At 39.4% G+C, this 27,839-nt stretch overlaps 1 protein-coding gene and 1 pseudogene across 2 annotated transcripts in view; one reads left to right on the top strand and one right to left on the bottom strand.

Annotated features, from left to right (window-relative positions):
- Window positions 1–27,839, bottom strand: part of LOC136863034 (inhibin beta chain) — a 680,816-nt gene that overhangs the window by 64,450 nt on the left and 588,527 nt on the right. The gene's annotated exons all lie outside the window — the stretch shown is intronic.
- On the top strand, window positions 9,273–9,992 carry LOC137498381 (craniofacial development protein 2-like; annotated as a pseudogene).

Consider the following 27,839-nt stretch of genomic DNA (forward strand, 5'->3'; position numbering starts at 1 on the left):
GTCAGCACCGGCTTTCTTGGGAATAGGTATAACAATATTCTGCTAAATGTCGAATGGCATTTCTCCTGCCTCATACATCCTACACACTAAATGGAATAACCTCACCATGCTAGTTTCTCCCAAAGCAGTCAGTAATTCAAAGGGAATGTTATCAATTCCAGGTGCCTTGTTCCTATTTAGGTCTCTCAAAGCTCTGTCAAATTCTGACCTCAAAATTGGGTCTCCCGTTTCATCAGCATCAACAGCCTCTTCTTGTTCCAGAACCGTATCATCTACGTCTTTAACTTGATACAATATTTGCGTATGTTCTTGCCATATTTCTGCCTTGTCCTCTTTCCCTGGAAGTGGTTTCCCATCTGAACTCTTAATATTCATACACGTAGTTTTAATTTCTCTGAAGGTTTCCCTGATTTTCCTGTGTGCAGCATCTACCTCTCCGAAGAACATACAACTTTCATCATCCTTGCACTTCTCCTTCAGCCATTCTTCCTTAACTGTCCTGGATTTCCTATCCACTTCATTCTTTAATCGCCTGTATTCTTTTCTGCCCTCTTCAATTTTTGCATTCTTGTATTTATTTATTTATTTATTTAATTTGTTTATTTATTTGTCTTTAATAGTGATGAAGTTAGGACTCAATGTCCTCTCTTACACTTAACCACATCATTGTGTAGAAAAATTGTGGAGAATATGAAATATTTTAAAAGAAACTAATTTGTAATATAAAATCAAAATAAGTGCAACATAATAATTATACCAATATGTGCATATCATTCGTCAAACTACTAAATTAAATTTAATGAAAATTAAGTTTAAATTAATTAATGAAAATTAACTGTAAAAACACACTCTCTCTCTCTCTCTCTCTCTCTCTCTAAGACAGCATCAGACAGAGAAGTCCTAGTTCTACATTTATTTAAATTCTGAATTGAAAACATCTGTTCGCACGTATAAGTTGTACCGATCATTGACGTAAATTTTAAGGCAAGTGCATGAAGTCTGTGAAATTTTTGTGGATGAACACCTTTGTAAAAGGAAGTTAAATCACTACAGTAGTGGTAGTACTGGCAGTACCTGTCCTTTAGGATTGCGTCGCACTGTAGTTTTATCAGCTCTGTTTGGAAATATGATGGTGATTTTTCAGGACATGCTGTAAACGGGGTCATAAATATTTCAATTTGAGGTGCCATATCATTCATTTCTTTGAAGCGGGCATTGAATTCATCATGCAAAGTCTGTAATGACGTCTGATAGTCTCCAGTATTTTCGTAAGTAGACAAATGTAATGATTTTAATGAAGGAAAATTGTCAAAATTTTTAGCTTCAAGCTGACTTTTCAATAACAAACTCTGCATTTTGAAAGCCTTAATTCTATCACACATGGTGCTAATCAGTTTATTTATCCCTTGCGATGACATACTTAAATAATTCAAATAAGACGTTATGTCCGCCAAGAAAGCGAGGTCACCTACCCATTATTTATTCCGCAAAGTTGGTTGTGGAGAACCTTTTATTTCCATGAACAGAGCAACTTCTTCAATTATTTCAAAGAAGTTTGCTAGCAATTTCGCGCAACTTAACCAGCGCACAATACAATAATAGGGAATGCCGCTACATTCTGCCTTGAGATCTTTTAAAATTTCTTTGAACTGCCGATGGTTCAAACCTTTCTTTCTGCAGAAATTTACAAATTTTGACACAGTATCCATAACAGATTTAAAGTTGTGAAAATTTTTTGCACATAATTTTTCTTGATGTAAAACACAATGTACCAATAACATTGGAGGTAACCCAGCATCGCGCACATTCCTTTTGATGCGGCCTGCAAAACCTTGCCCATCTGACGACATCGCTGGTGCTCCGTAAGTAGCGACACTACGCGGATTTTCAAGTGATAAGCCCATATCATTCATTGCGTCTTCAACAGCTGCAAATATATCTGCGCCGGTGGTAGTTTCTTTGAGGGGAATGATGTCCAGTAGTTCCTCACTTATAGAGAAATCTTTTTCGACTCCCCTGTCGAAAATAGATAGCTGTGCCATGTCACTTTTGTCAGCAGTCTCGAGAGGAATCAAGTACTTCTTGAAAGTGCCGCATTTGTTCTGCAATTGCTCTTTCAGGTCGGCACCAAGTTTCTGTACATGATGAGAGATGGTTTGTTTTGACAAGCTTATCGCATGTGGACACAATACTTCCGAGCACTCTATTGAACATTTTTTTTACAAATTCACCGTCAGTAATGGGTCGCCCACTTTTTGCAGTTTTCAGAGCAACAATATAACTTGCTTGACCTGCACCTTCTGAAGTCTTGGGTTCAAGTATCTGTGGGACAGGGAGAAAATAATTATCTTTGTGTTTTCTTAGCACCACATCTAAATCTAATTCTACACAGTTGTTAATAATACATACCCAAAAACAAAAGCAAATCACCTAAATTACATGTAAAACAATTCCTAGTGAGTAAGTTATTTATTACTTACCTCTGAAGAACTTGGCAATTCTGATTTTAACTTAGCAAGTTGTTTGGTTCTTGCTGTGCCAACAATGTCATCGTAGGTTGAAGCATGTTTATTGTGGTAGTGTCGTCGAACGGTTGAAGAATTTATGCTTAAAATAACATGGCAAGTTAAACATTGAGCTTTCCCTTTGGTGTTGACAACACAATATGAATCCACCCATGAAGGTTTTAACAACATTTTTAACAAAGTAGAAACCAGCTGCTCCGCTGTCTGTTCTATCGAATATATTCTACTGAAAATGACACACACACAGAGTGAATGAGAATGAATATACTGTCTGTTACACACACATGTACCAACCACTGTGTGGGGTAGGTGGGGAAGGAGGAGAACGGTGCTGCTGAGTGCAGCGAGGTGCGTCCCAGCACTAGGTGCTCGAGTGGGAAATGCCTAGGTTTATGCATCTACGAGGTACTTTCTGTAGGAAGACATGGATGTTATTTGGAACAGAGTTCCATACTCTAGTTCCTGTCACAATAAATGAGCAATTATAGGCAGCTGACCTGCTAAAGGGAATGGCAATTGTAGTAACAGAGTATGTATTATGCTGGTGAAAAGAGGCAAGATACGTAAAGTTTGGTGACAGGTCCTGGGGAGTTCTCTCAATTAGTGATCTGAACACCAACAGAGCTACATGAAGATTTCTTTGTTCTTCAAATTTCAGACGGGAAAGTTGCTTGTAATAAGGTGTGACGTGTGTCATAGCATAAGGAAAATATAAATCTGATGCATGACTTCATGGTCCTTTGTATCTTTCTAATTTGTTTTTTTGTTGCATTTATGAATATAGCAATACAGTGATAGAATATAGGGAGAACTAATGGTTTTATAAGCCTGACTTTCATATTTAACAATAAAATATTTTGGTGGTATTGCAGTGGATGGAGTGAGACATATATTCTGTTAGAGATACGAGTGATATGGTCATTCTAATTTAGGTTTTCATTTATAACATCACCTAAATTATTAACCAAACTTTCATACAGAATTTTGGTATGAGGTAGAGTGAGTGAAGGGATGTCTAAAGTCTTTGTGATGTTTATTAATTTAGATTGTCCAACTATAATGGCTGTCTTGGAGGGATTTATTATTACGAGTTTTCACAAGCATATGATGATATATTTTGTAAGTCAGCGTTTATTCTGTCAATTGCTGTAAAAATATCTCCCAGTTTTGTGTGATTATATACATTTGGAGATCATCAGCATATATATGATAATTGCAATATTTTAATCGAGATGCTATGTCGTTTATGTACAAAAAAGTATTGGTCCAAGTACAGAACCTTGGGGCACTCCTGTGTGTTTCATTGCCCATTGAGAAGTCGTATACTTTATAACATTCGTTGTCTGCGGTTTGTGAGTTAAGAGCTAAAGATTTGTAAAGCAGTCTGATTTAGATGAAGGTATTTTAATTTGGCCAGCAACTTGTCTATATTTACTGTGTCATATGCACTACTAAAATCAAGAAGAGTAAGTAAGGTGATCTTCTGTTCACTCATTGTTTATCTAATTACATCTGTAACCTTGAACAGAGCAGTGGTCATGCTGTCCCCCTTTCTGAAGCCTGTCTGTAAAGAGTCAAACAAGGAATATTTTTAAGATACTCTGTTAGTTGCCGATGGATTATTTCTTTGAAGGGTTTGGAGAGAGATGAATGTATACACACCAGTTGATAGTCTGATAGGGAAATTTGTTTTCTGCTACTTGCTTTACGTCGCACCAACACATAGGTCTTATGGCGACGATGGGATTGGAAAGGCCTAGGAGTTGGAAGGAAGCGGCCGTGGCCTTAAGGTACAGCCCCAGCATTTGCCTGGTGTGAAAATGGGAAACCACGGAAAACCATCTTCAGGGCTGCCAGCAGTGGGATTCGAGCCCACTATCTCCCGGGTGCAAGCTTACAGCCGCGCACTCCTAATCGCATGGATGATAGGGACACAGCTGGAGAGCTTTTTGATACCAGATTTATGATGGCATCATTTCATATTCTTGGATATGTTTCAGAACCGAGGAAAAAATTATATATATGAGAAATTACTGAGCAAATAATATCTAGAATACGTTTAATGATGATGATATGAACATCAACTACAGTGACATGTAACTTAACCGGAAGCACTTCACGCTTCACCTCAGTTTCATTAACACTATGGAATTTGAACATTGATCTATTTGGTGGCAGTTGAATCAGTAATTTGTTAATTTTACGAGTTATAATCTGTAGTTGGTGATTTATTTTAACGTCAAACAAGTGTTTATTTCAGTCGTCATGTGGTATATCTGGGTCACAATGGTTAGGTTCAAGCTTTCCTATTCCCATGGAGCGAAGCTCTCACCATGTGCTTCATGCATTCAAATTATTTGCTAGTTGTTGGTAGTGAAAGAATTTCTTATTTCGGTTTACTACTTTTTTGGTGCGCAGAGACCGATACTGTTCAAGTACATGACGAGAACTGGTTGGTCTATATAGCCGATGCAATCAATCAATCAATCAATCAATCAATCAATCAATCAATCAATCAATCAATCAATCAATCAATCAATCAATCAATCAATCAATCAATCAATCAATCAATCAATCAATCAATCAATCAATCAATCAATCAATCAATCAATCAATCAATCAATCAATCAATCAATCAATCAATCAATCAATCAATCAATCAATCAATCAATCAATCAATCAATCAATCAATCAATCAATCAATCAATCAATCAATCAATCAATCAATCAATCAATCAATCAATCAATCAATCAATCAATCAATCAATCAATCAATCAATCAATCAATCAATCAATCAATCAATCAATCAATCAATCAATCAATCAATCAATCAATCAATCAATCAATCAATCAATCAATCAATCAATCAATCAATCAATCAATCAATCAATCAATCAATCAATCAATCAATCAATCAATCAATCAATCAATCAATCACTACTGCTCTGTATTTAGGGCAGTCACCCAGGTGACAGATTCCCTATCTGTTGTTTTCATAGCCTTTTATTAAATGATTGCAAAGAATTTGGAAATTTATTGAACATCTCCCTAGGTAAGTTATTCCAATCCCTAACACCCCTTCCTATAAATGAATATTTGCCGCAATTCGTCCTTTTGAATTCCAGTTTTACCTTCATATTGTGATCTTTCCTTCATTTAAAGACACCACTCAAACTTATTCGTCTACTAATGTCATTCCACGCCATCTCTCCACTGACAGCTCGGAACATACCAATTAGTCAAGCAGCTCGTCTCTTTTCTCTTAAGTCTTTCCAACCCAAATTTGCAACATTTTTAAACGCTACTCGTTTGTCGAAAATCACTCAGAACAAATCGAGCTGCTTTTCTTTGATTTTTTTTCCAGTTCTTGAATCAAGTAATCCTGGTGGGGGTCCCATACACTGGAACCATACTCTAGTTATATGCCCTCTCCTTTACATCTTTACTACAACCCCTAAATACCCTCAAAACCATGTGCAGTAATCTATACCCTTTATTTACAATCATATTTACGTGATTTCCCCAATGAGGATCTTTCCTTATATTAACACCTAGGTACTTACAATGATCCCAAAAAGGATCTTTAAACTCATCAACGCAGTAATTAACCTGAGAGGACTTTTCCTGTTTGTTTGTTTGTTTGTTTGTGAAACTCACAACCTGAATTTTAAACCCGTTTGTCATCATAACATTGCCTGCTGTCCATCTCACAACATTATCGAGGTCATTTCTCAGTTGCTCACAATCTTGTAACTTATTTATTACTCTGTACAGAATAACATCATCTGAATCTCGATGGGACATCACACGTTTAACGTCATCAAGAAGCCATGGAGAGAGAGGTCTAGATACTTTAACTTTATGTTTCGGAGCATGCTTGTCGAGGACCAAGTAGGAGGGAATTGAACTTTTGTAGTTTCGTATCAATGTCATCTATGTTAATTATGTCCTCCCAAGGAGAAGTAGAAGTATCCAGTCTAACGTCGCACATATTTTGGTGTTTAATGTCCCTGAAAGTGATATATTTCGTTTTATATTTTGGTACTAAAACACATTGACAACGGGTGCTGAACAGAGGCTGCTACCCCATGCAGACCGGATAATTCAAGCCTCCAAGAAAGAAATTACACTGCTGCGCTCAAACCACTGTAATGTATTCAAGATATCGACCTCAAATTTTGAACATGTACGCACTAAGTTGCTTCTCTAGTCTCTACGTTGTGATACTCTTCAAAGCAATTCCGTTTGTGGCCCCATTCAATAGTCTTTCTAAGCACAGTGTACTATGAATGCCATATTTATGCCATTTGTATACAGTAAAACCTCGTTAATTCGAAGTCATTGGGATGCAAAAATCGGACTTCGAATTACGTGATTTCGAATTAACCGCCAACACGTAATTAAGAAATGCCAACCCTTGCGGCGTCACAATATAATCTAAGACCCATTACTGCCTGCAATTAACCTTGATTCACAGTTTAAACCTCTGAAATGCCATGGAAAAAATTACTTCCAAAATGTATCCAACAAGGTGCATTTACAGTAATCAAAAATGCACTTGGATAACTCACCGGCAAACATAACCTCACGCAATGAAATCAAAAGAAAGATGATGCTGATGCTGATGCTTGTTGTTTTAAGGGGCCTAACATCGAAGCTCATCGGCCCCACCAAAAGAAAGAAAACATGATTCAAAGATGAGGAGAAATCTATACTGGCTCCCCTGTGCAGGTGCTTTATTCATTTCATTACTGTACTGTATGCATTTTAGATGCCTTGTTCTTGCACGGAAAACACCCAGTGCCCTTAAAACATCGCGGTTTATCGAACTTTCCTGTGATGAGGGGAGAATGTCTCTGGCTTCCGTCCACATTATTGTTCCAGTGCATGGGAGCCTCACCAGGACTAGTTGATTCAAGAACTGGAAAAAATTCAAAGAAAAAGAGCTTGATTTGTTCTAGGCGATTTCCGACAAAAGAGTAGCGTTACAAAAATGTTGCAAGGTTTGGGTTGGGAACACTTGTGAGAAAAGAGACGAGCTGCTCGACTAAGTGGTATGTTCTGAGCTGTCAGTGGAGAGATGGCGTGGGAGGACATCAGTAGACGAATAAATTTTGAGTGGTGTCTTTAAAAGTAGGAAAGATCACAGTATGAATTTGGAATTCAAGAGGACAAATTGGGGCAAACATTTGTTTATAGGAAGGGGAGTTAGGGATTGGAATAACTTACCCAGGAAGATGTTCAATAAATTTCCAATTTCTTTGCAATCATTTAAGAAAAGGCTAGGAAAACAACAGACAGAGAATCTGCCACCTGGGCGAATGCCTTAAATGCAGATTAGTATTGATTTATTGATTGATTGATTAATTGATTGATTGATTGATTGACATTGCAACAGTACAGTGACTATACTTGTACAATTTCCCGCCATGACACTTGTAAGACCCATTAATGCATGCAATCACCTTGATTCTCAGTTTAAACTTTTCAAATGCCATGAAAAACGCTATTTCAGAAATGTAACCAACAAGGTGCATTTACATTATTCAAATAATGCATTTATACTCCGTTGTACTTTCAGTTTAGTTGAGAAACCACTACATTATTAAAAGATTGTGCTTTGAAAGTTTGTGGTCTGTTGGAATCATCGTACTAGTAGTCCTCCCCGTTCTTTACCAGGTTTGAGTCAGCCTATTTTATCACTGATCTGTTTGTTATTGAAGCGTGGTTAAAAGGGACACCAAAAAATGTTGCTTAGTTGCTGATATATTGTTTTACTGCAACAATTGTGGATGAATGTGTCTGTAACAAAAGTTTAATCCTCTAACATCATTAATTTCAAATAGGACATTTCAACTTACAAAATAACTTAGCACTAAATTGTGTTAGTAAAAACTGGGAACTAGCTAGATTTTTAGCCAAATCTTACAGATGTTTAGAACATTACTATGACTTGGACACCAGTAAATTGTTTTCAATATCTAGTCCATCACAGCTATATTTTAAATTGGTTAATTCTTTTTATTTATTGTTAACTAGTGGTAATATATTATAGATGTAAAATAATTTTAATGATCAAATTGTTTATATGAAAGTTCAATCTAAAGACTTAACCTTGAGATATTTGTTCAAATGATGCTAAAGATGCTCAATATAACGGGCAAAATATGTCCCTGTTAGTGTTGTATTGTAATAAATTGTCCTTCTAGAGACAATAAACATTTTAATGTATTGAATTATGTGGAAAATGAAACAAGAATTGTAACAATTAGTATTAAGTTCAATACAGGTAAAAACATGAAAATAGTCTTATGCAAGGTGCAACCATATCGGATGGATATCCATCGAGAGACCAGACTAATGAATGGTTCATCGAAAGGGGGGTAGCAGCCTTTCAGAAGTTGCATAGGGGGCAGTCTAGATGATTGACTGATATGGCCTTGTAATAATACTCAACATGGCTTAGCTGTGTTGATACTGCTACACGGCTGAAAGCAACGGGAAACTACAACCGTAACTAACTCCCGAGGATATGCAGCTCTCTCTGTATGAATGATGTAATGATGATGGCTTCCTCCCGGGTAAAATATTCCGGAGGTAAAATAGTCCCCCATTCGGATCTCCAGGTAGGGACTTCACGAGAGGGGGGGATCATCAGGAAGAAGGATACTGACATTCTGCGAGTTGGAGCGTGGAATGTTAGAAGTTTGAATCGTTGTGGTAGGTTAGAGAATCTGAAAAGGGAGATGGATAGATGAAAGTTAGATGTAGTTGGTATAAGTGAAGTACATTGGTAGGAAGAGCATGATTTTTGGTCCGGCGATCACAGGATTATACACACAAAATCAAACAGGGGAAGTGTAGGAGTTGGTCTAATAATGAATAAGAAAATAGGGCAGCGGATAAGCTACTACGACAAGCATAGTGAAAGGATTATTGTTGTCAAGATAGACACCAAACCAATGCCCACCACAATAGTGCAGGTCTATATGCCCACTAGCTCAGCAGATGATGAAGAAATCGAAAGAATATATGAAGAGAGAGAGGATTTAATACAATATGTAAAAGGTGATGAGAATTTAATTGTGATGGGAGACTGGAATGCAGCGGTAGGCCAAGGAAAAGAAGGCAATACAGTAGGAGAATTCGGATTGGGACAAAGGAATGAAAGAGGATGTCGCCTGGTTGAATTCTGCACCGATCATAATTTTGTCCTTGCTAATACTTGGTTCAAGCACCACAGACTGTATACGTGGACAACGACTGTAGACACTGGAAGGTATCAAATAGACTTCATTATGATCAGGCAGAGATTCAGAATCCAGGTGTTGGGTTGCAAAACTTTCCCAGGAGCAGACGTGGACTCTGACCACTACTTGTTAGTCATGAAATGCCATCTGAAGTTGAAGAAATTGGAGATAGGGAGGAATGCAAGAAGATGGGCTGTAGACAAGTTGAAAGAATAGAGTGTAAGGCACTGTTTCAAGGAACATGTTGCACAAGGACTAAATGAAAAGGCTGAAAGAAACACAATAGAGGAAGTATGGACAGTCGTGAAGAATGAGGTCTCTAGGGCTGCTGAAGAAATGCTAGGAAGAAAGGAGGAAAGATCAACTCAGAACCAGTGGATAACTCAGGAGATACTAGACCTGATGAACAACGAAAATACAGGAATGCTAGAAGAAGAGGGCGGAAAAGAATACAGGCGATTAAAGAATGAAGTGGGTAGAAAGAGCAGGACAGGTAAGGAAGAATGGCTGAAGGAGAAGTGCAAGAATGTTGAAGGTTGTATGATCATAGGAAAGGTAGATGCTACATACAGGAAAATCAAGGAAACCTTTGGAGAAAGGAAATCTATGTGTACGAATATTAAAAATGCAGATGGGAAACCACTTCTAGGGAAAGAAGACAAGGCAGAAAGATGGCAGGAATATATCCAATAGTTGTATCAAGGTACTGTCGTAGATGATATGGCTCTGGAACAAGAAGGGTCTGTTGATGCTGATGAGATGGGATACCCAATTTTGAGGTCAGAGTTTAACAGAGCTGTGAGAGACCTAAATAGGAACAAGGCACCTGGAATTGATAACATTCCCTCTGAATTACCGACTGCCTTGGGAGAAACCAGCATGGCAAGGTTATTCCATTTAGTGTGTAGGATGTATGAGACAGGAGAAGTGCCATCTGATTATCGGCAGAATGTCGTTATACCTATTCCCAAGAAAGCCGGTGCTGACAAGTATGAAAACTACCGCACCATTTGTTTAGTATCTCATGCCTGCAAAATTTTAACACGTATTAATTGCAGGAGAATAGAAAGACAAGTCGAAACTGAGCTGGGATAAGGTCAGTTTGGCTCCAGAAGAAATGTAGGAACACGTGAAGCAATCCTGATTTTACGTCTAATCTTAGAGGATTGTATAAAGAAGGACACGCCGACGTAAATGGCGTTCGTAGATCTAGAAAAGGAATTTGATAATGTTGATTGGACCAAGCTATTTGAGATTCTGAAGGTGATCGGGATCAGATACAGAGAACGAAGAATTTTCTACAATCTGTATAAAAAATCAGTCTGCAGTGATAAGAATCGAGGGCTTTGAAAAAGAAGCAGCAATCCAGAAAGGAATGAGGCAAGGTTGCAGTTTGTTCCCCCTCCTTTTCAATGTTTATATAGATCAGGCAGTAAAGGAAATCAAAGACGAATTAGTGAAGGGAATCACAATCCAAGGAGTGGAATACAAAAACCCTGAGATTTCCCGATGATATCGTTATTTTTATCCGAGACTGCAGAAGATCTGGAGAACTTGCTGATGGTATGGACAGAGTCTTGGGTAAGGAGTACAAAATGAAAATAAATAAGTCCAAAATGAAAGTAATGGAGTGCAGTCGAATGAAATCAGGTCATGCAGGAAAGATTAGATTAGGAAATAAAGTCTTAAAGGAAGTAGATGAGTATTGTTATTTGGGTAGTAAAATAACTAAGCGATGGCAGAAGTAAGGAGGACATAAAATGCAAACTAGCACAAGCAAGGAAGGCCTTCCTTAGGAGAAGAAATTTTGCTCACTTCGAACATTGATATAGGAATTAGAAATATGTTTTTGAAGACTTTCTTCTGGAGTGTGGTATTGTATGGAAGTGAAACATGGATGGTAAGTAGCTTAGAAAGAAAGAGGATAGAAACTTTTGATATGTGGTGTTACAGATGGATGCTGAAGGCGAGATGGATAGATCGAATCAAGAGTGAGGAGATACTGAATCGAATTGGTGAGAGGAGGTAGATTTGGCTAAATTTGACCAGAAGAATAGATAGAATGATGAGACACATCTTAAGACACGCAGGACTTGTGCAGTTGGTTTTTGAAGCAAGTGTAGGCAGTAAGAACAGTAGGGGTAGACCAAGGTATGAATATGACAGGCAGATTAGGAGAGATGTAGGATGATGTAGTTACGTAGAAATGGAAAGGTTAGCACAGGATAGGGTGGCATGGAGGGGTGCATCAAACCAGTCTAAGGACTGATGACTCAAACAACTATATTATTATTTTGAACCTCCATATCATATTTTTCTTCTATGAAGAACTGTACCTGTGTTAGCACATAGGTGAGGGTGTGTACTTTGATAGACTTAGAACTCTTTTCAGGAACTGAGCGTTGACTGTTTCTATGTCTCCTAGATTTTTCTTCTTTAGGTTCTTCCATATCACCTCTAATCCATAGGTCATAATTGGTGCAATCTTCAGGTGGATTGTGGTCATCGCCTTTCCAAAGATAGATTTCCCAGATTCTTTAAAATATTTGCTGTCATCCTGGCTGTTGAGGCGCGTTCTCTGATGCATAGGTCGTATGTGTCCCTCAGCTTTGCAGCGTGATTCCTAGGTATTTGACGTTTGATATGTTTCACAGTGGATTTCCTTTATACAGGATGTAGTCGTTCGCTGCCAGTCTTCCGCCCCTTCTAAATGTCATTTTCACCGTTTTCTTCTATCTTAGATTCAAGTCGTTTTTCTCAGCCCACGCTGCGAGTTTGTTGAAGGCCTCTTTAGCATTTTGAAGTTCTTGGGATACGATTACCATGTCGTCTGCATAGGTGTATATTTTGGCATTTTCTGTTGCTATTTCTTCTGGTACTGATGCAGTGGCTATTATGAAGAGCAGGGGTTTCAAAAGGTCACCTTAATGGACACCGTTCGTTTTACCTACCATCTCTGTTCTTGAAACTCTGTCATCAATTTGGTTTTTCAATATGATGCACTGTATGAGTCTGGTTTCTTGCTTTCTTCTATTCTTCTTCTTAACAATTGCCTATTCAGAAGGTCGAACGCCTTAGTGCAATCCATGAAGATGGCATACAGTTTTCCTCTTGGATTTTCTAGAGCTGTTTCAATGTCATCTTGTATACATTTCACCGCCTGAATCGTCGATTTCCATTTTACGAAGCCGAAATGTTGTTCCGGTATAGTGTGTTCCATCATCAGTCTTAATCTCTCGGTAAGTAGGCTTGTTAGTATTTTTAGGGCTGTGCACTCTAGGGCTATCCCTCTGTAGCTGTTCGAGTCCCTTGTGTCTCCCTTGCCCTTATAGGGCACCTTAAGTGTTGCTACTCTCCATTTGTTTGGAATGTTACCTTGCCTCAGACATTTGTTGAAGAGTTCCATCCGGGTGTCTGCGAGAGCATGCGCTGTTTCCTTTAGATGCTCGAAAACAATACCGTCTGGGCACCAGGCTTTGTTGTTCTTTGAGTTTGCGATTTGCCTCCATACTTCCTCTCTGGAGAAAGGACGGGATTCCTCTACTTCTTCCACCCTGCTTGGAATTTCTGGGTGTTTCTTTGGCCTGTAGTATACTTCTTTAAAATGTTCTTCCCTCTAGTTAATTGGTAGGTCTCTTGGGAAATAGGGCTGCTTTGGTGAGGCCACTTTGTACCATTTCTCTCTGCTTGTTCGATAAGTTTTTTCTCCTCTTCCACCGTATACATCTCTTTGTTAAATGTAACAAAAACTTTTCAGTCTGTCAAACACACTGCAACTACAATATAAATTATAACACTATAAACATACCTGTAAAATACACACTATTTTACAAAGAATGACAAGTTTCATTCTACAAGAATATCCTCAGATTCTAACAAATCACTTTAAACATGCTTAAATATGTACAGTATTGTTTTTGTTGCATAAACTTGTCAATGATTGAGAGTGTAGTGATAGTATGAACCAGTAATGACAAAAAATAAATATACAAGTATTAACATAATGAAAAACGTCTGTACTTATCCAGACTGCCAATGCTACGTCCGTTGTCACACAACACTATTTCAGGACTGTGGTCATGGAGATGCAAATGGAAAGTTTTGGGTAAAGCACACTGCTTGCGGAGAGGGGAGAGGAAGAATTGGAGGGGCCATGTGGAGCATTGTGGATCCCTCCTCTTGGATGTTAAAATCTAGTATACTGTATTGGGGCGAGGGGAGGGGGAAGTAGGGCGGAGCAAATGGAGCACTGTGAAACCTTTTACCAACACTGGAGTGGGGGGAGAAGGTTATTAACCTACTTCATGTTATAATGTACTTTATTTAATACTAGCAAGATACCTGTGCTTCGCTACGGTATTATACTGAAATTTATAATTGAATGCTTAACGTTTTATATATAATCCACCGAAATTCGCGATCTGACTAGTTTTCTGAGAGAATAAGACAAAATTCGCGATCTGACTCGTTTTCTGAGAGATTACGGCAACGCTCCTCCCATTTTTAACCTTTCTTTCCAGCAATCAATTTCGTACATTCCGGGCTAGGTCCAGGTATTCCCCCGGTCATTTGGGTCCCTAAATCTTTACCATCTTTTCCTAGAAGCATTTTTAATATAGGCCAAATCCTTGAGGAGATCCGGCGTGGTGTCATCTTGGGTGCCTTGGCGGTACTGAACCCGCGGCAAGGTTGCATTCATAGTCATTACCCGTCCAGGACCCATTTCCAGCGTGGTCCGCACATTTGACGACGGTCCAGAACATCATTATTATTATAGATGTTCTGGACCCCACAGCAAGATGCAAGACCGCTACTTGGCGGTAAATTACATCTGCTGCCATTGTCATTGTTGACAATATGACCAGCACCACTGTCGCGCGTAGGCAAGTGCGCGGGATTTCTGGCGATACGAATGACATACTTCCGTGCATTATTGACCGTATTATAGAGGTGAACAATTTGACGGTCAATCTCATTTCTATCGTTTATTTCAAATATGTTTAAATTTTTATTTATATGCCAGGAGAATCTACTGTAATCTAAGAACGTTCTCTTAAGGAAAAGATGGCTGTTGAAAACGAACCCAGGAAAGATTAAAATGATCGGTTTATGATCAGAATAAGTACATTGAAAATCCACAGCCTGTTTCCAGTCAGTCGACCGGGTCAGGAATGGAATGAATAAATCCCCCATCTAGCGGCGAGGATAGGAATTGTGCCGGCTGCCGAAGCCTGCCGCACTCCTCTGGGGCAATGATTAATGAATGACAAATGAAATGATATTGAAGAGTGTTGCTGGAATGAATAATGACAGGGAAACCCGGAATATCCGGAGAAAAAACCTGTCCCGCCTCCGCTTTGTCCAGCACAAATCTCACATGGAGTGACCAGGATTTAAACGACGGAATACAGCGGTGAGAGGCCGGCGCGCTGCCGCCTGAGCCACGGAGGCTCCTTATAAGTACATGATGAACAGTAAAATCAATTGGTCTCACCACCTTTTACACCCCACCGCCGTTAAGTTTATTTACCCCCTCCCCCAAAAGAAGGCGTGTTTCTTTATGTTTAAAGGAGCCTCCAGACACCAATGATCACGTCTGTTACCTTCAGTTTTGAGATATAAGTATCCCCATAAAAATGAACTTTTTTCACTTCTTTTCACACTCCTCTCCTCCCCCCATATGTGAATTTTCTGTCAAAAATATTTGTTTCTTTAATAGTACAGGATCTTCTAAATACCAATTATCACGACTCTAACTTCTTCAGCTTTTGAGATATGTGTCCTCATGAAAGGCATTCAACTCCTTTTCACTCCTGCCCCCAAGATGATTTCCCCCACAAAACGCGTTTTTCACGTCTGTAACAACTTTAGTTTTTATTAGATGTAAGTATCCTCATACAATTAATTCATTTAATTTTTCAATTCTTTCACCTCCCCCCCTTCATTGGATTTTCCGAGAATACGTGTTTCTTTACTTTTAAAGCAGATTCCAAATACCAAATTTCACGTCTGTAACATCTTCAGTTTTTGAGATATCAGTAGCCTAATTAAAATAATTCAACACCATTTTCAGTCACTTTTAATCCCCCACAAAGGTGTTTTTTCCGAAAATTAAAATACACGTTCCTTTATTTTTAATAGAGATAAACATACCATTTTTCACTTTGGTAACATGTTAAGTTTTTGAGATATACTGTAGAAATTCTCATTTTAAAATTTCACCCCCTGTTTAGTTCCCCTTAAGTGGAGTTTACAAAAAATACCTATGTTTCTTTACATTTACAGGAAATTCCAAATACCAATTTTTACGTCTGTAACATTCTACGTTTCTGAGATATTCTGAAGATATAGACTTTCAAAAAATTCTCCCCAATTTGCCACTCCTGTTTAACCCCCATTAATTGGATTTTCCAAAAACATACGTGTTTCTTTATTTTTAAAGGAGATCCCATATACAAATTTTCAGGTCTGTAATATCTTCAGTTTCTGAGATTTATGTATCCTCATTAAAGGCATTCAACCAATTATTCAGCATTTTTCACCCCTCCTATTGGGATTTACAGAAAACAAGAACATGCATGTTCCTTTATTTTTAAAGGAGATTCTAAATATCAATTTTTACATCTGCAAACTTTTAAAGTTTGAGATATAGATACACTCATTTAAAAAATCAACCTCCCCTTTCACCCCCCCACTATTTTTATTTTCCAAAAATAAAAGAAATACATGTCTCTTTATTTTAAAACGAGATCCCATTTATCAATTTTCAGGTCTGTAGTATCTTCAGTTTCTGAGATATAAGTATCCTTATTAAAGGCATTCAACCCCTTTTTCACCCCTCCTATTGGGATTTTCTGAAAACAGAAAAATATTTGTTTCTTTATTCATAAAGGAGATTCTAAATACCAATTTTTACATCTGTAAACTTTTAAAGTTTTGATATATAGATAGACTAATTTTAAAAATTAACCCCCGTTTTCACCCCCGATTATTTGGATTTTCCTAAAAAGACAAAATACATGTTTCTTTACTTTTAAAAGAGATCCCAAATACCAATTTTCAGGTCTGTAATATCTCCAGGTTCTGAAATATAAGTAGCCTCATTAATGGCTTTCAACCCATTTTTCACCCTTTTTCACCCCTCCTATTGGGATATTCCGCAAACAGAATGATACGTGTCTTTTTATTTTTAAAGGAGATTCTAAATGCCAATTTTTACATCTGTAAACTTTTTAAGTTCTGAGATACAGATACACTAATTCTACAAGTTCACCCCCTTGAACCTCCTTAGCGACCAAATATCCAAAAATCCTCCCTTAGCAAGCACCTACATTGTAACATAAATGTATCCTCAAAATTTAATTTCATTATGTCCAGTAGCGTTGGCTCGGCGATGATGAGTCAGTCAGTCAGTCAGTCAGTCAGTCAGTCAGTCAGTCAGTCAGTCAGTCAGTCAGTCAGTCAGTCAGTCAGTTTGTCAGTCAGTCAGTCAGTCAGTCAGTCAGGACATGTCCTTTTATATATACTAGCTATATACCCGTGTTTTGCTACGGTATTATAATGAAATTTATAATTGAATGCTTAACGTTTTATATATAATCCGCCGATATTCGCGATGTGACTCGTTTTCTGAGAGAATACGCCAAAATTATTATATTATATTTGCCTTTATTTGTAGTGGCGAAGTTAGGACTCATGGTCCTCTCTTACACTTAACCACACTTCATTAACATTGTACATCTGAGAGCAATATTCATAATCTTATCTTAAAACTACCATTACAAACTAGAAACAAAATATGAAACAAAATAACATAAACGCTATAAATATTCTTAGGCATGTCATAAACTATCGTTACAAATTAAAAGTTGATTGACACTAAATACCCTAAGCACAGTAAACGTACATTCATACACACATTCACTCTACCAGATTCATTCAGCCTGGCGGCACACATCGAGGAGATGCTCACGGCAAGACAACTTGAACGAATTTAAGGATTGTATAGCTCTAATGTTGTGGGGGAGAGAATTCCATATTCTAGCTCCATTTGCAACAAAGGAACGGCTGAATGCTGCTGACCTGCTGAGAGGGATAGCAAGTGTACTGCCAGAGCGTGTGTTATGTTGGTGGAAAGAGGATAGGAAATTGAGTTGTGAAGATAAGTAGTATGGGATATTCTCTTTTAATACTCGAAAGATTAATACTGCCACGTGGAGGTTTCTATATTGTTCAAATTTTAGAAGGGAAAGTTGTCGATAATAAGGGGTAACATGAACATCATAGCGTAAGGAAAAGATAAATCTAATACACGAGTTCATAGCACGTTGTAATCGGTTTAGTTGTTCTCTCGTGGCATCAATTAGTACTACGTCACAGTAGGAAAATATAGGGAGGATAAGAGTATTTATAAGCCTAATTCTCATGTTTAGTGGCAGCATATTTTGATGATATTTTAGTGGGTGAAGGGACGCGTACACTTTTCTACAGATATTTGTAATGTGCTCTCCCCAGTTAAGATTCTCGTTTATAATTACACCAAGATTTGTTACCGAGTTTTCGTACGGAATAATTTTACCAGATAAAGTTAGTGGAGGAATGTTTTTGTTTTTTGCCGCCCTGATTTGTTTCGTCTGCCCAACAATAATAGCTTTAGATTTTGATGGATTAATTAAAATACAGTTTTCATGAGCGTATGCACAGATATTATTTAAGTCAGAGTTCATATAACCTATTGCTTGGTTGATGTCTGAAATTTTGGAATGGTAATAGATCTGCAGATCGTCAGCATACAAGTGGTATTTACAGTGTCTTAGCCGTGTTGATATATCGTTAATATAGATAACAAAGAGAAGTGGTCCAAGTACAGAGCCTTGTGGTACTCCTGAAAATTTCATTACCCATTCGGATGACCTATTCTGAATAATTACGCGTTGTTTTCGTTCCGTAAGATATGAGAGAAAGAATTCTAGAGCTGTCTGTCAAAGGTGAAGCGATTTCAATTTAGCAACTAGTACGTCTACATTTACTGTGTCAAAAGCGCTGCTAAAATCAAGAAGTGTTAGTAACGTCACCTGCCTTTCGTCCATAGCGCGTCTCATGTCGTCTGTAACTTTCAGCAGGGCAGTGGCCGTACTGTGTCCCTTTTTGAAACCCGATTGTAAAGGGTCAAGTAGTTTGTATTTATTTAAATAGTCGGTTAATTGCACGTGCACTATGCGTTCAAGAGGCTTGGAGGGAGATGAAAGTATGCAAACAGGTCGATAATCTGTTATAAGTACAGGTGAGGAAGTTTTGGGAACAGGATTTATAATGGCATTTTTCCACATTTTTGGAAAGAGGCCACTTGTGAGGCACGTGTTGTATATATGAGTAATGGCAGGAAGAATAATGTCAATGATGTGTTGTATTATGAGTATGGGTACTTCATCAGGTCCTACAGCAGATGATGTAATTGATAATACCTCGCGTTTCACGTCAATCTCTGTGACTTCGCGAAATTCAAAGAATGGCCTATTTGGTGGTGGCTGGTTCAGAAGAGATTTTATAGTCTGTGATATTGTGTGTGTTTCCGGTTTAATTTTTACTTCAGAAAAATGAGCATTCAATCTCTCCAGAGAGATGTCTGAATTACATGGCTGGGGCAAAGCTTTCCCAATTCCAATGGAACGAAGTTGTTTCCAAGTGTTTGACACATTTAAATTTCCAGCCAGGTGATTGTAAAAAGAAAATTTCTTATTTAGAATTATTACTTTAATTCTATTCCGAAGTGTCCGATACTGTTCAAGCGCTCTGGAAGAGTGTGTGCGTCTGTAGAGCCGGTGTAACGCGTCACGGTGAGACATCATTTGTTTAATGTCATCGGTCAGCCATGGAGAAGGAGGTCGGGAGACTTTGGCCGCACGCTTAGGTGCATGTTTATCAAGGAGACCAAGTATAAGTGAACTTAAAGTTTCAACTTTCTTATCGATACCGTTTATATTTTTTACGTCATCCCAAGGACTATTCAAGGCGTCAACTCTCAGATGGTCTAAGTTTATATGTTTAATGTCCCTGAATGTGATGTATCTGGACTTATACTTCGTGATCTGATTCGTTTTCTGAGAGATTACGGCATAGTTCCACCCATTTTTCAATCTTTCTTTTCAGCAATCGATTTCGTTTTTCCCGGGCTAATTCCAGGCATTCCACTCGGTCAGTTGGGTCTCTAAATCTTTGCCCTCTTTTCCTATAAGCATTTTTAATATGGTTCAAATCCTTGTGGAGAACCGTCTTGGGTGCCTTGGCGGTACTGAACCCGCGGCCGGACTGCATTGGTAGTCACTACCCGGCCAGGACCCGTATCTAGCGCGGTCCGCACATTTGGACGAAGGTCCAGAACATTACTATTATTGTTGTTATTATTATTATTATTATTATTATTATTATTATTATTATTATTATTATTAGGGTGGGTGATATTAGTCGAATTTAGATAATAATAATAATAATAATAATAATAATAATAATAATAATTATTATTATTGTACCGGGTGGTACACCTCTATGCCGCACATTTAAATCTTCCGCCTCAAAGTACTCCAATACAGGAGAAACGGTGAACTTGAAACTGGACCTACTTCACCTTTCCTCTGAAGATGTCACTGTGTGAATTTCGACTTGTTTTGTTTACTATTTATCAAGAAGTTTGGACATTCACTCATAGATGTCTCTGCCGAAAAACTATGATCATGCACCCTGGAGCGAAGTGAAGGAACTTTTTTGAAGAAATTTTGTACTCATAAGTTTTTTCTTTACTAAATTTTGTTCATTCTTTTGTGGGTTGGCAATATTTAGCTTTTCCTTCCGCCAGTTTTGAAGTTAGCCAATCAATAATTTCTGTAATTAATTTTCAACCAATCCTGTATTTCTTCTTCGATTTTGTGTGTAACTGTTTAATGCAGCCAATAAAAACCTGGGGATGCGTCTTGATTATTTATGAAAGGTCTCGAACCTTCCCCGAGGGTTTATAAACTGCGGATTTACTCGTCTCTCGACCACTCGGTCAACATCTAACTAAGTGTGTGGACGTAAAGCAGGAGGCGGCAAGCGCCTCTTTCATCAGGCAGCAGGTCTTCAGTAAGGTAATGGCCGTTTAACATCTTTATTTCTTGCTAGCTCAGCAGTTTAACCCGCGGGAAAGGTCCGAAACCTTTACAATGTAACCTAATTTCCTAAATATGTAATTTTCTGCCGGCTTATGTAAAGACTTCGTAAAATCTGCAACTGTAATTCGGGGATAGAGAGTGATTTACCCTCTCGAGCTCCCCTTCATATTGGTTTGAGGTGACTGCGTTTTCTTGCTTTCTGTAATGTCTTAAATTATTCTTATACGGATCACCTCCATAGTTTGGGAATAGCCCCCGTTTCATCGGCCTAGTGCCTTTTAGGTTTTAAAATGGGTATTTAGGAGTGCAAGTACACGCCTCCATTCATTTTTGTATTTCGGGCCATTTACTTAACCTGTTCTTTTTTTGCTAAGGCCCAGTAGATTGGGTACAAGATACCCCCGTGTCATTGTTGTAAGTTGTGCCTTGATGGCTTGAAAAACTGAGAGCGTGTATGCTCTTTTCAGGTATTGTAGAAGTGCCTCTAGGAGGCTTTACATAGCAATTAATGGAGCAAGCGCTCCAGGTATTTGGGGATTCCTGCCCTTTGTAAAATAACGCTCCTCTGTAATGTTCGATCTGGAAGCTCAAAAATTGTAAAACTAAGGGCTTGTTGCCGAAGTGTGTTAAAGATTCGAAATCTTGGATTTCTTTCTTGTTTTTAAATTACTATGTTATTGTTATCTCACTAAGTGAGAAATTGTTGCTTTTTTGAAAATATAACCTTCCATTTCAGTTTAAATTATTTTTTGACGAAGTAGTTAGACCCATTCACCCCGGCACCTTCTTTCACCTCTGCTGATCCACCAAACCACGGTAACAAGTGGTAGCAGAGCGTGTTTGAATGGGTCTCAATTAAGCCCCTTTTGTCGGCTAAACATTCGAATTAACTTGTACTCTAACAATTTTCTCTGTTGCTGGAATTTTCTCTCCCATTTTCTAAATTTGTAACGTTTCTGTCATCATGTCCGGCCCATCGCGAATTCCACCATCCCGACTATTTGCGCATGGAGGAATTAATTTATGAATTAGCTATAAGAAATGTTCAATCTGGAGGCACGGTTGGGGCCGATACCACCAAGCTTAAAGAATCCCTTGGATTGCCAATTAGTATCCCAACTTTGGGAGAGAAAGATATTGATGAGGCTCTCTCCACTATCACGGATAACACTACTGAGCTAGCATCTGTAGTTAGTTTTTTGAAGTAAGTGATCCATCTCCAAATCAACTTAAAAGAGTACAGGCTAGATTGTACCATTTTTATAATAGGGTGAGTGATCTATTGTCTCTTAAGTTAAACGACGTTCAAGGGAAGAAGGTTAGTGCTCTTGTTGTACACCTTTCTAAAATGTCTAGTAAGGTTAGTCAATTGATAACTGGGGCAGCGGCTCCCAAAACCGACCAGCCCCCTGCGGTAAACATAAATAATGAGGAGGATTCTTCCAAGGGCGAAGAACGTAGTAAATCTGTGGCTAGTCAACAGATGTCTGCCCCATTAGGAAATGAGTCTGATCGTCGTACCTCAATTCCACCTTTCTTTTTGAATAACGCTGTCTCTGAAGCCTCTTCACCCCCTAGGCCATTACCTATATGTCACCGGGCTTTAGTAGTTTGCCTCATCCTTTGGCTATGTTACTTAGGGGAATTTCTAAATTTTCGGTCAATTCTACTAGCGATGCCATTTCATTTTTACGATTTTTAGTTGAGTTTCAGGATCACGCTCTTGTGTTTTCGCTTTCCCCTTCTCAAATTCTTCAGATTATTTACCCTTACTCCATTGGTGTCCTCTCAGACAAAATAGTCAGAACCATAGCTGAACAATCCTCTATAGAAGACTTCCACGCCCATCTGCTAGCTAATTTCATTCCGGCTCGAGCTAGGTCATCTCTAATTCAAAAGTATTATTACCGAGTACAGCGACTGGATTAAAATCTTGCCGACTTCATCCAAGACATTGAGTTCTACACTAGGGTATTTGCCCTTCATTTCCCTGAAGATCAAATTGTGCAGGCCATTGTGGAAGGAATTTCCCCACCCTACAGGTCATACTTGTGTTTTGCGTCCCGCCCGCAAACGTTTGCTGAGTTAGAGGCTATGGCTGTCTCAGCCGAAGGAGTTAGGTATGCCGACACATTACTTGTCGTTAGGGAGCACCCTCCGTCTTCGAGTACTTTTCGGCCTCCCCCTAGCCGAACTTCTATAACCCGCAAATGTTTTGCTTGTGGGTCCGTAGATCATCTCCGGAATAAGTGTCCTTTCATTAAATCCAGTGGGACAAAGATCGGAGCAGGGCCATCCCGAGGCTGTTTTAAATGCGGCTCGTTTTTCCATATAGCCAAAAATTGCCCTAATACTAATAACACCCCCGCCTGCTCAACTTCTGGTGCAACTTCCACCAACGCCAATAATCAAATGTGACTAGTGGGATCGGCTGAGTCGGCAAATTCATCTTTCCAAGACTCAGCCCCGGTTAAAGCCTCCGGAAGCTTGGAACAGGATAGAAGTTCTTCTAAACCGGCAGTGGAATGCCCTAAAGAATGCCTTAGGATTGCGGCGGAGACCCCCGCACTTGTACCATTTCTGAAAATTGAGTTGAATGATGAACCGTTTACTGCTCTATTATACTCTGGGAGTGTGTGTTCCATTATTTCGGCTGAATGGTACTCTAAATTAAAGTCTGTCTGTAAATTTTCTGATTATTGTTCGTCTTCGGTTCAATGCATTTCGGTTAAATCTTCTCCATTACAAATTTTTGGTTTCCTTTATGCCAAAATTCGTGTTTCTAAATTTACTTGGAAAGTCAAACTGTTTGTGGCTAAGCACCTGTCTTGCCCAGTAATATTGGGAGCGGATTTCATGTCTTTTACTGGTCTAGTGCTCGACATTCAGAGCAAGTCGTGCACCTTCAAGTTTGCCAATAATTGTAAAATTACCTTGTTAAAATGTAATTCTGTGTCATGTTCATCTGTTTCGCCTACCCAGGATAAGATGTTGTTAGACCTTAGACATCTACCTGAGAGCAGGCTAAGAGTATTCGTAAGTTGTGTCAGTCGTTTCCAGATGTTTTCTCCGATACTCTTGGTGTTACTGACCTTATTGAATACAAGATTGAGGTTACTGATTCGATTCCAGTTACGTTTCCTCCTTATAGGCTTTCTCCTCCTAAAATGAAGGCTCTTAAAGAGATCATTGATCAAATGCTGAAAGATGGTATAATTCGGCCCTCTAAGTCGGCATATTCTTCGCCTATTCTCTTGGTTCCGAAACCCCAAGGGGGCTTTAGGCCTGTGATTGACTGTAGGGCTTTAAATCGGAAGGTGGTGTTACAATCTGTGCCCCTTCCCGACCTTCACTCTTGTTTTTCATGGTTTCGAAAAGCTAAGTTCTTTACTATCTTCGACCTTAATCAGGTGTATACCCAGATCCCTCTAGCCAAAGAATCCAAACACCTGACAGCTTTTGCCACGGATTGGAAGTTGTATGAGTACAACCGCGTGCCTTTCGGGCTCCCCACGGGAGCAGCTGTGCTTACGAGACTGCTAGATAGCGTCTTCTCCGACATCAAATTCGAGTACTTATACAATTATCTTGATGATGTATTTTCTGAGACCTTTGAAGAACATCTAGATCATCTGAAAGGGGTCCTTAATCGCCTTCGTAAGGCAGGGTTAACCGTGAAGTTGTCTAAGGTTGCTTTCGCTAAGCCTTCCATGTCATTTCTAGGGCATATTGTGTCGCCCGATGGTGTTTCCATTGATCATTCCAGAACACAGGCCATCCGTGATTTCAAACCTCCTAAGGACATCAAAGGTATTGCCAGATTCATAGGCATGGTGAATTTCTTCAGGAAATGTATCCCTAACTTTGCTAACAGAGCGGCGCCCTTGAACTTACTTCGTAGGAAAGGCGTCAAGTTCGAGTGGGGGCCTCTCTACAAGCCGCTTTCGAAGACCTGAAACTAGCTCTTTGTAATGCCCCTGCCCTTGCTATGTCTGATTTATCGAAGAAATTCATCGTCCAAACCGACGCGTCGTCGTCGGCGGTGGCTGTATTCCTTGTTCAAGAGACTGAACTCGGGAGGTGACCCATCACCTATGCATCGAGGACACTATCGGCTCAAGAAGCCAAATATTCCATCTATGAACTTGAGGGTTTGGCAGTCTTATTTGCATTAGAGAAGTTCCGCCTCTATCTGGAACACGTCAAGTTCGACTTGGAAACTGATAACCAAGCCTTAAGCTGGGTCTTAGCTAGGCCGCGTCGTATTGGTCGCATATCCCTCTGGGCCATCAGAACTTCTGCCTTCCAGTTTGATGTTAGGCATATAAGAGGGTCTGGAAATGTTGTGGCGGACTGACTAAGCCGCATGTTTGCTCACGATGTGGAGACCTCCGAGTTGGAAGATAGTTCTCTTCCCGAGTCCATACCTCCTGGGGTAAATTCCATTATAACTTATGCCCCCATGTTGTTTAGAGATATTGAAAAATATCAACGGGAAGATTCAGTGCTGGCTCCTATTATGGAAACACTTTCTTCTGGGGAACATGTTGTCCTTTATGTATTGAGGAATGGTGTTTTATGTTGCCCGTCGGGGCATGATAAGAAGATGAAAGTGTGGTTCCAGCTGTTCTTGTACCCATGATCTTCAAGTACTATCATGAGACCCCATTAGGGGGCATTTAGGCATCTTCAAAACCCGAGAAAAGATCCGAGAAATGTTCATTTGGAAAGGTACGGACGGTGAAATTCGTGAACTGGTAAAAGCTTGTAAACCTTGTTTGCTTAGTAAGGCCACCTTGTCCACTAAGCTAGGTCTATTGTCTTCTCATCAAGCGTCGCGCCCCATAGAACGCCTCTACATCGACTACGTAGGCCCCTTCCCCCAATCAAAGCGGAATGCCAACAAATTTATTCTCGTGTATGTAGATGGTTCCACAAGATTTTCCTGGTTATTTCTGACTAAGCTGGCTACCGTTCAGTCCACCATTTCTTGTTTAAATACCATCTTTGCCTCTTTTAGTCCGTGCCAATATTTGGTTTCGGATAATGCTAAAGCCTTTACCTCCAATCTTTTCCGTAAATTCTGTTTTGATCTGTCCATCTCTCACGTAACTACTTCGGCGTATTATCCCCAAACATCTCTGGCTGAGCGGGTCAATCGTAATCTGAGATCGGCTCTTATTGCCTATCATCATGATGATCACTCCAGGTGGGATACATCCCTGCATTGGTTGGCCTTCGCTTTGAATTCGGCGGTACATGAATCTCATAAGTTCACTCCAGCTTCCTTGATGTTTAAATTTGTACTCAACACGCCACTCTCTAACCTTTGGCCTCTTAGTGATATTCTACCCGAGACAATAGATCCTGATACTATTAGAGATCTCTGGAAGAAGGCTAAGGCCAATCTTAAATTTTCTCACGATAAGGTTAGGGAAAGATATGATCGTGGACGGAGGCCCACCAATCTAAAAGTAGGAGATCAAGTAATGGTTAAAAAGTTTTTTCCCGCGGGCAAGCTTGCCCCCAGATTTCATGGGCCGTGCATCATTTTAGATTTCCTGACTCCTGTTACATTATTAGTGAGCAATCCAGCCACCGAGAGGATCTTTAGGGTTCACCTGTCTCAGGTGATACCTGTGTAATGTCAGTGTTAACTTAGCCATCTATGTTTTGCAATAGTGTGAAGGTTATATTTTTTCTAAGAGGCCTTCGGTCCCAATTTATTTTAATTGCTATAGAAACATTTATTAGATCTAAGATCTTTCCCTCTGGTCTTCCTGCTGTCAGTTCCTGAGTGGCCATTACCAAGCCCCCGCCTCCTGCAGATCCACACCGTGGCATGTAAAATCTTCCACGCCGCCCTGCCCTCAGCATCACCAACAAAGATCGTACCCTAAATCACAAGTCACCAACAACACTCTTTTCTGTCGCCGAGATCTTACTGTTTCAGTGTCCCCGCAGCCGTTTGTCGCCGTACCTCCACTGAGGTGGGGTACGGGCCCTCTCTACTCCCGTGATGTCTACCCGTGTACGGCGTGCCGGAGTCCATCTCCCGGCAAAGGCTGAAGTGCGGCGCACCAACCGCCAACTCATCTGGGGACTGTACATACACTTATGATCTGCGGCGTCCTTGACGACTACCCCTCTCATAATAGCGGGAGAGGTGTATCTGAGGGTACTTGAGGGGTCCGGCGACCTCAACTGGATATCGGCAGTGGCGGCAGGTCTTGCCGTCAAAATTGGCAGCATGTATTTCAAAGTATTCCACAACAAAGACACTCTAAAGCAGGAATTCAACTAATTTCTAATTATCAACTTAAAAACTTGGGAATTTTCTTGGAAAATATTTTTTTCCTTCTAAATTTTTCTGTGTCACCCCTTGGAAGGACATTTGGGGGAGGGGGGAGGTCTGTACCGGGTGGTACACCTCTATGTCGCACATTTAAATCTTCCGCCTTAAAGTACTCCTCTACAGGAGAAACAGTGAACTTCAAACTGGACCCACTTCACCTTTCCTCTGAAGATGTCACTGTGTGAATTTCGACTTGTTTTGTTTACTATTTATCAAGAAGTTTGGACATTCTCAAATAGATGTCACTGCCGAAAAACTATAATCATGCACCCTGGTGCGAAGTAAAGGAACTTTTTTGAAGAAATTTTGTACTCATGTTATTTCTTTACTAAATTTTGTTCATTCTTTTGTGGGTTGGCAATATTTAGCTTTTCCTTCCGCCAGTTTTGAAGTTAGCCAAACAATAATTTCTGCAATTAATTTTCAGCCAATCCCGTATTTCTTCTTCGATTTTGTGTGTAACTGTTTAATGCAGCCAATAAAAACCTGGGGGTGTGTCTTGATTATTTATGAAAGGTCTCGAACCTTCCCCGAGGGTTTATAAACTGCGGATTTTCTCGT

The sequence above is a fragment of the Anabrus simplex genome, chromosome 2 (genome assembly GCF_040414725.1).
Source record: "Anabrus simplex isolate iqAnaSimp1 chromosome 2, ASM4041472v1, whole genome shotgun sequence".
Taxonomy (NCBI): Eukaryota; Metazoa; Arthropoda; class Insecta; order Orthoptera; family Tettigoniidae; genus Anabrus; species Anabrus simplex.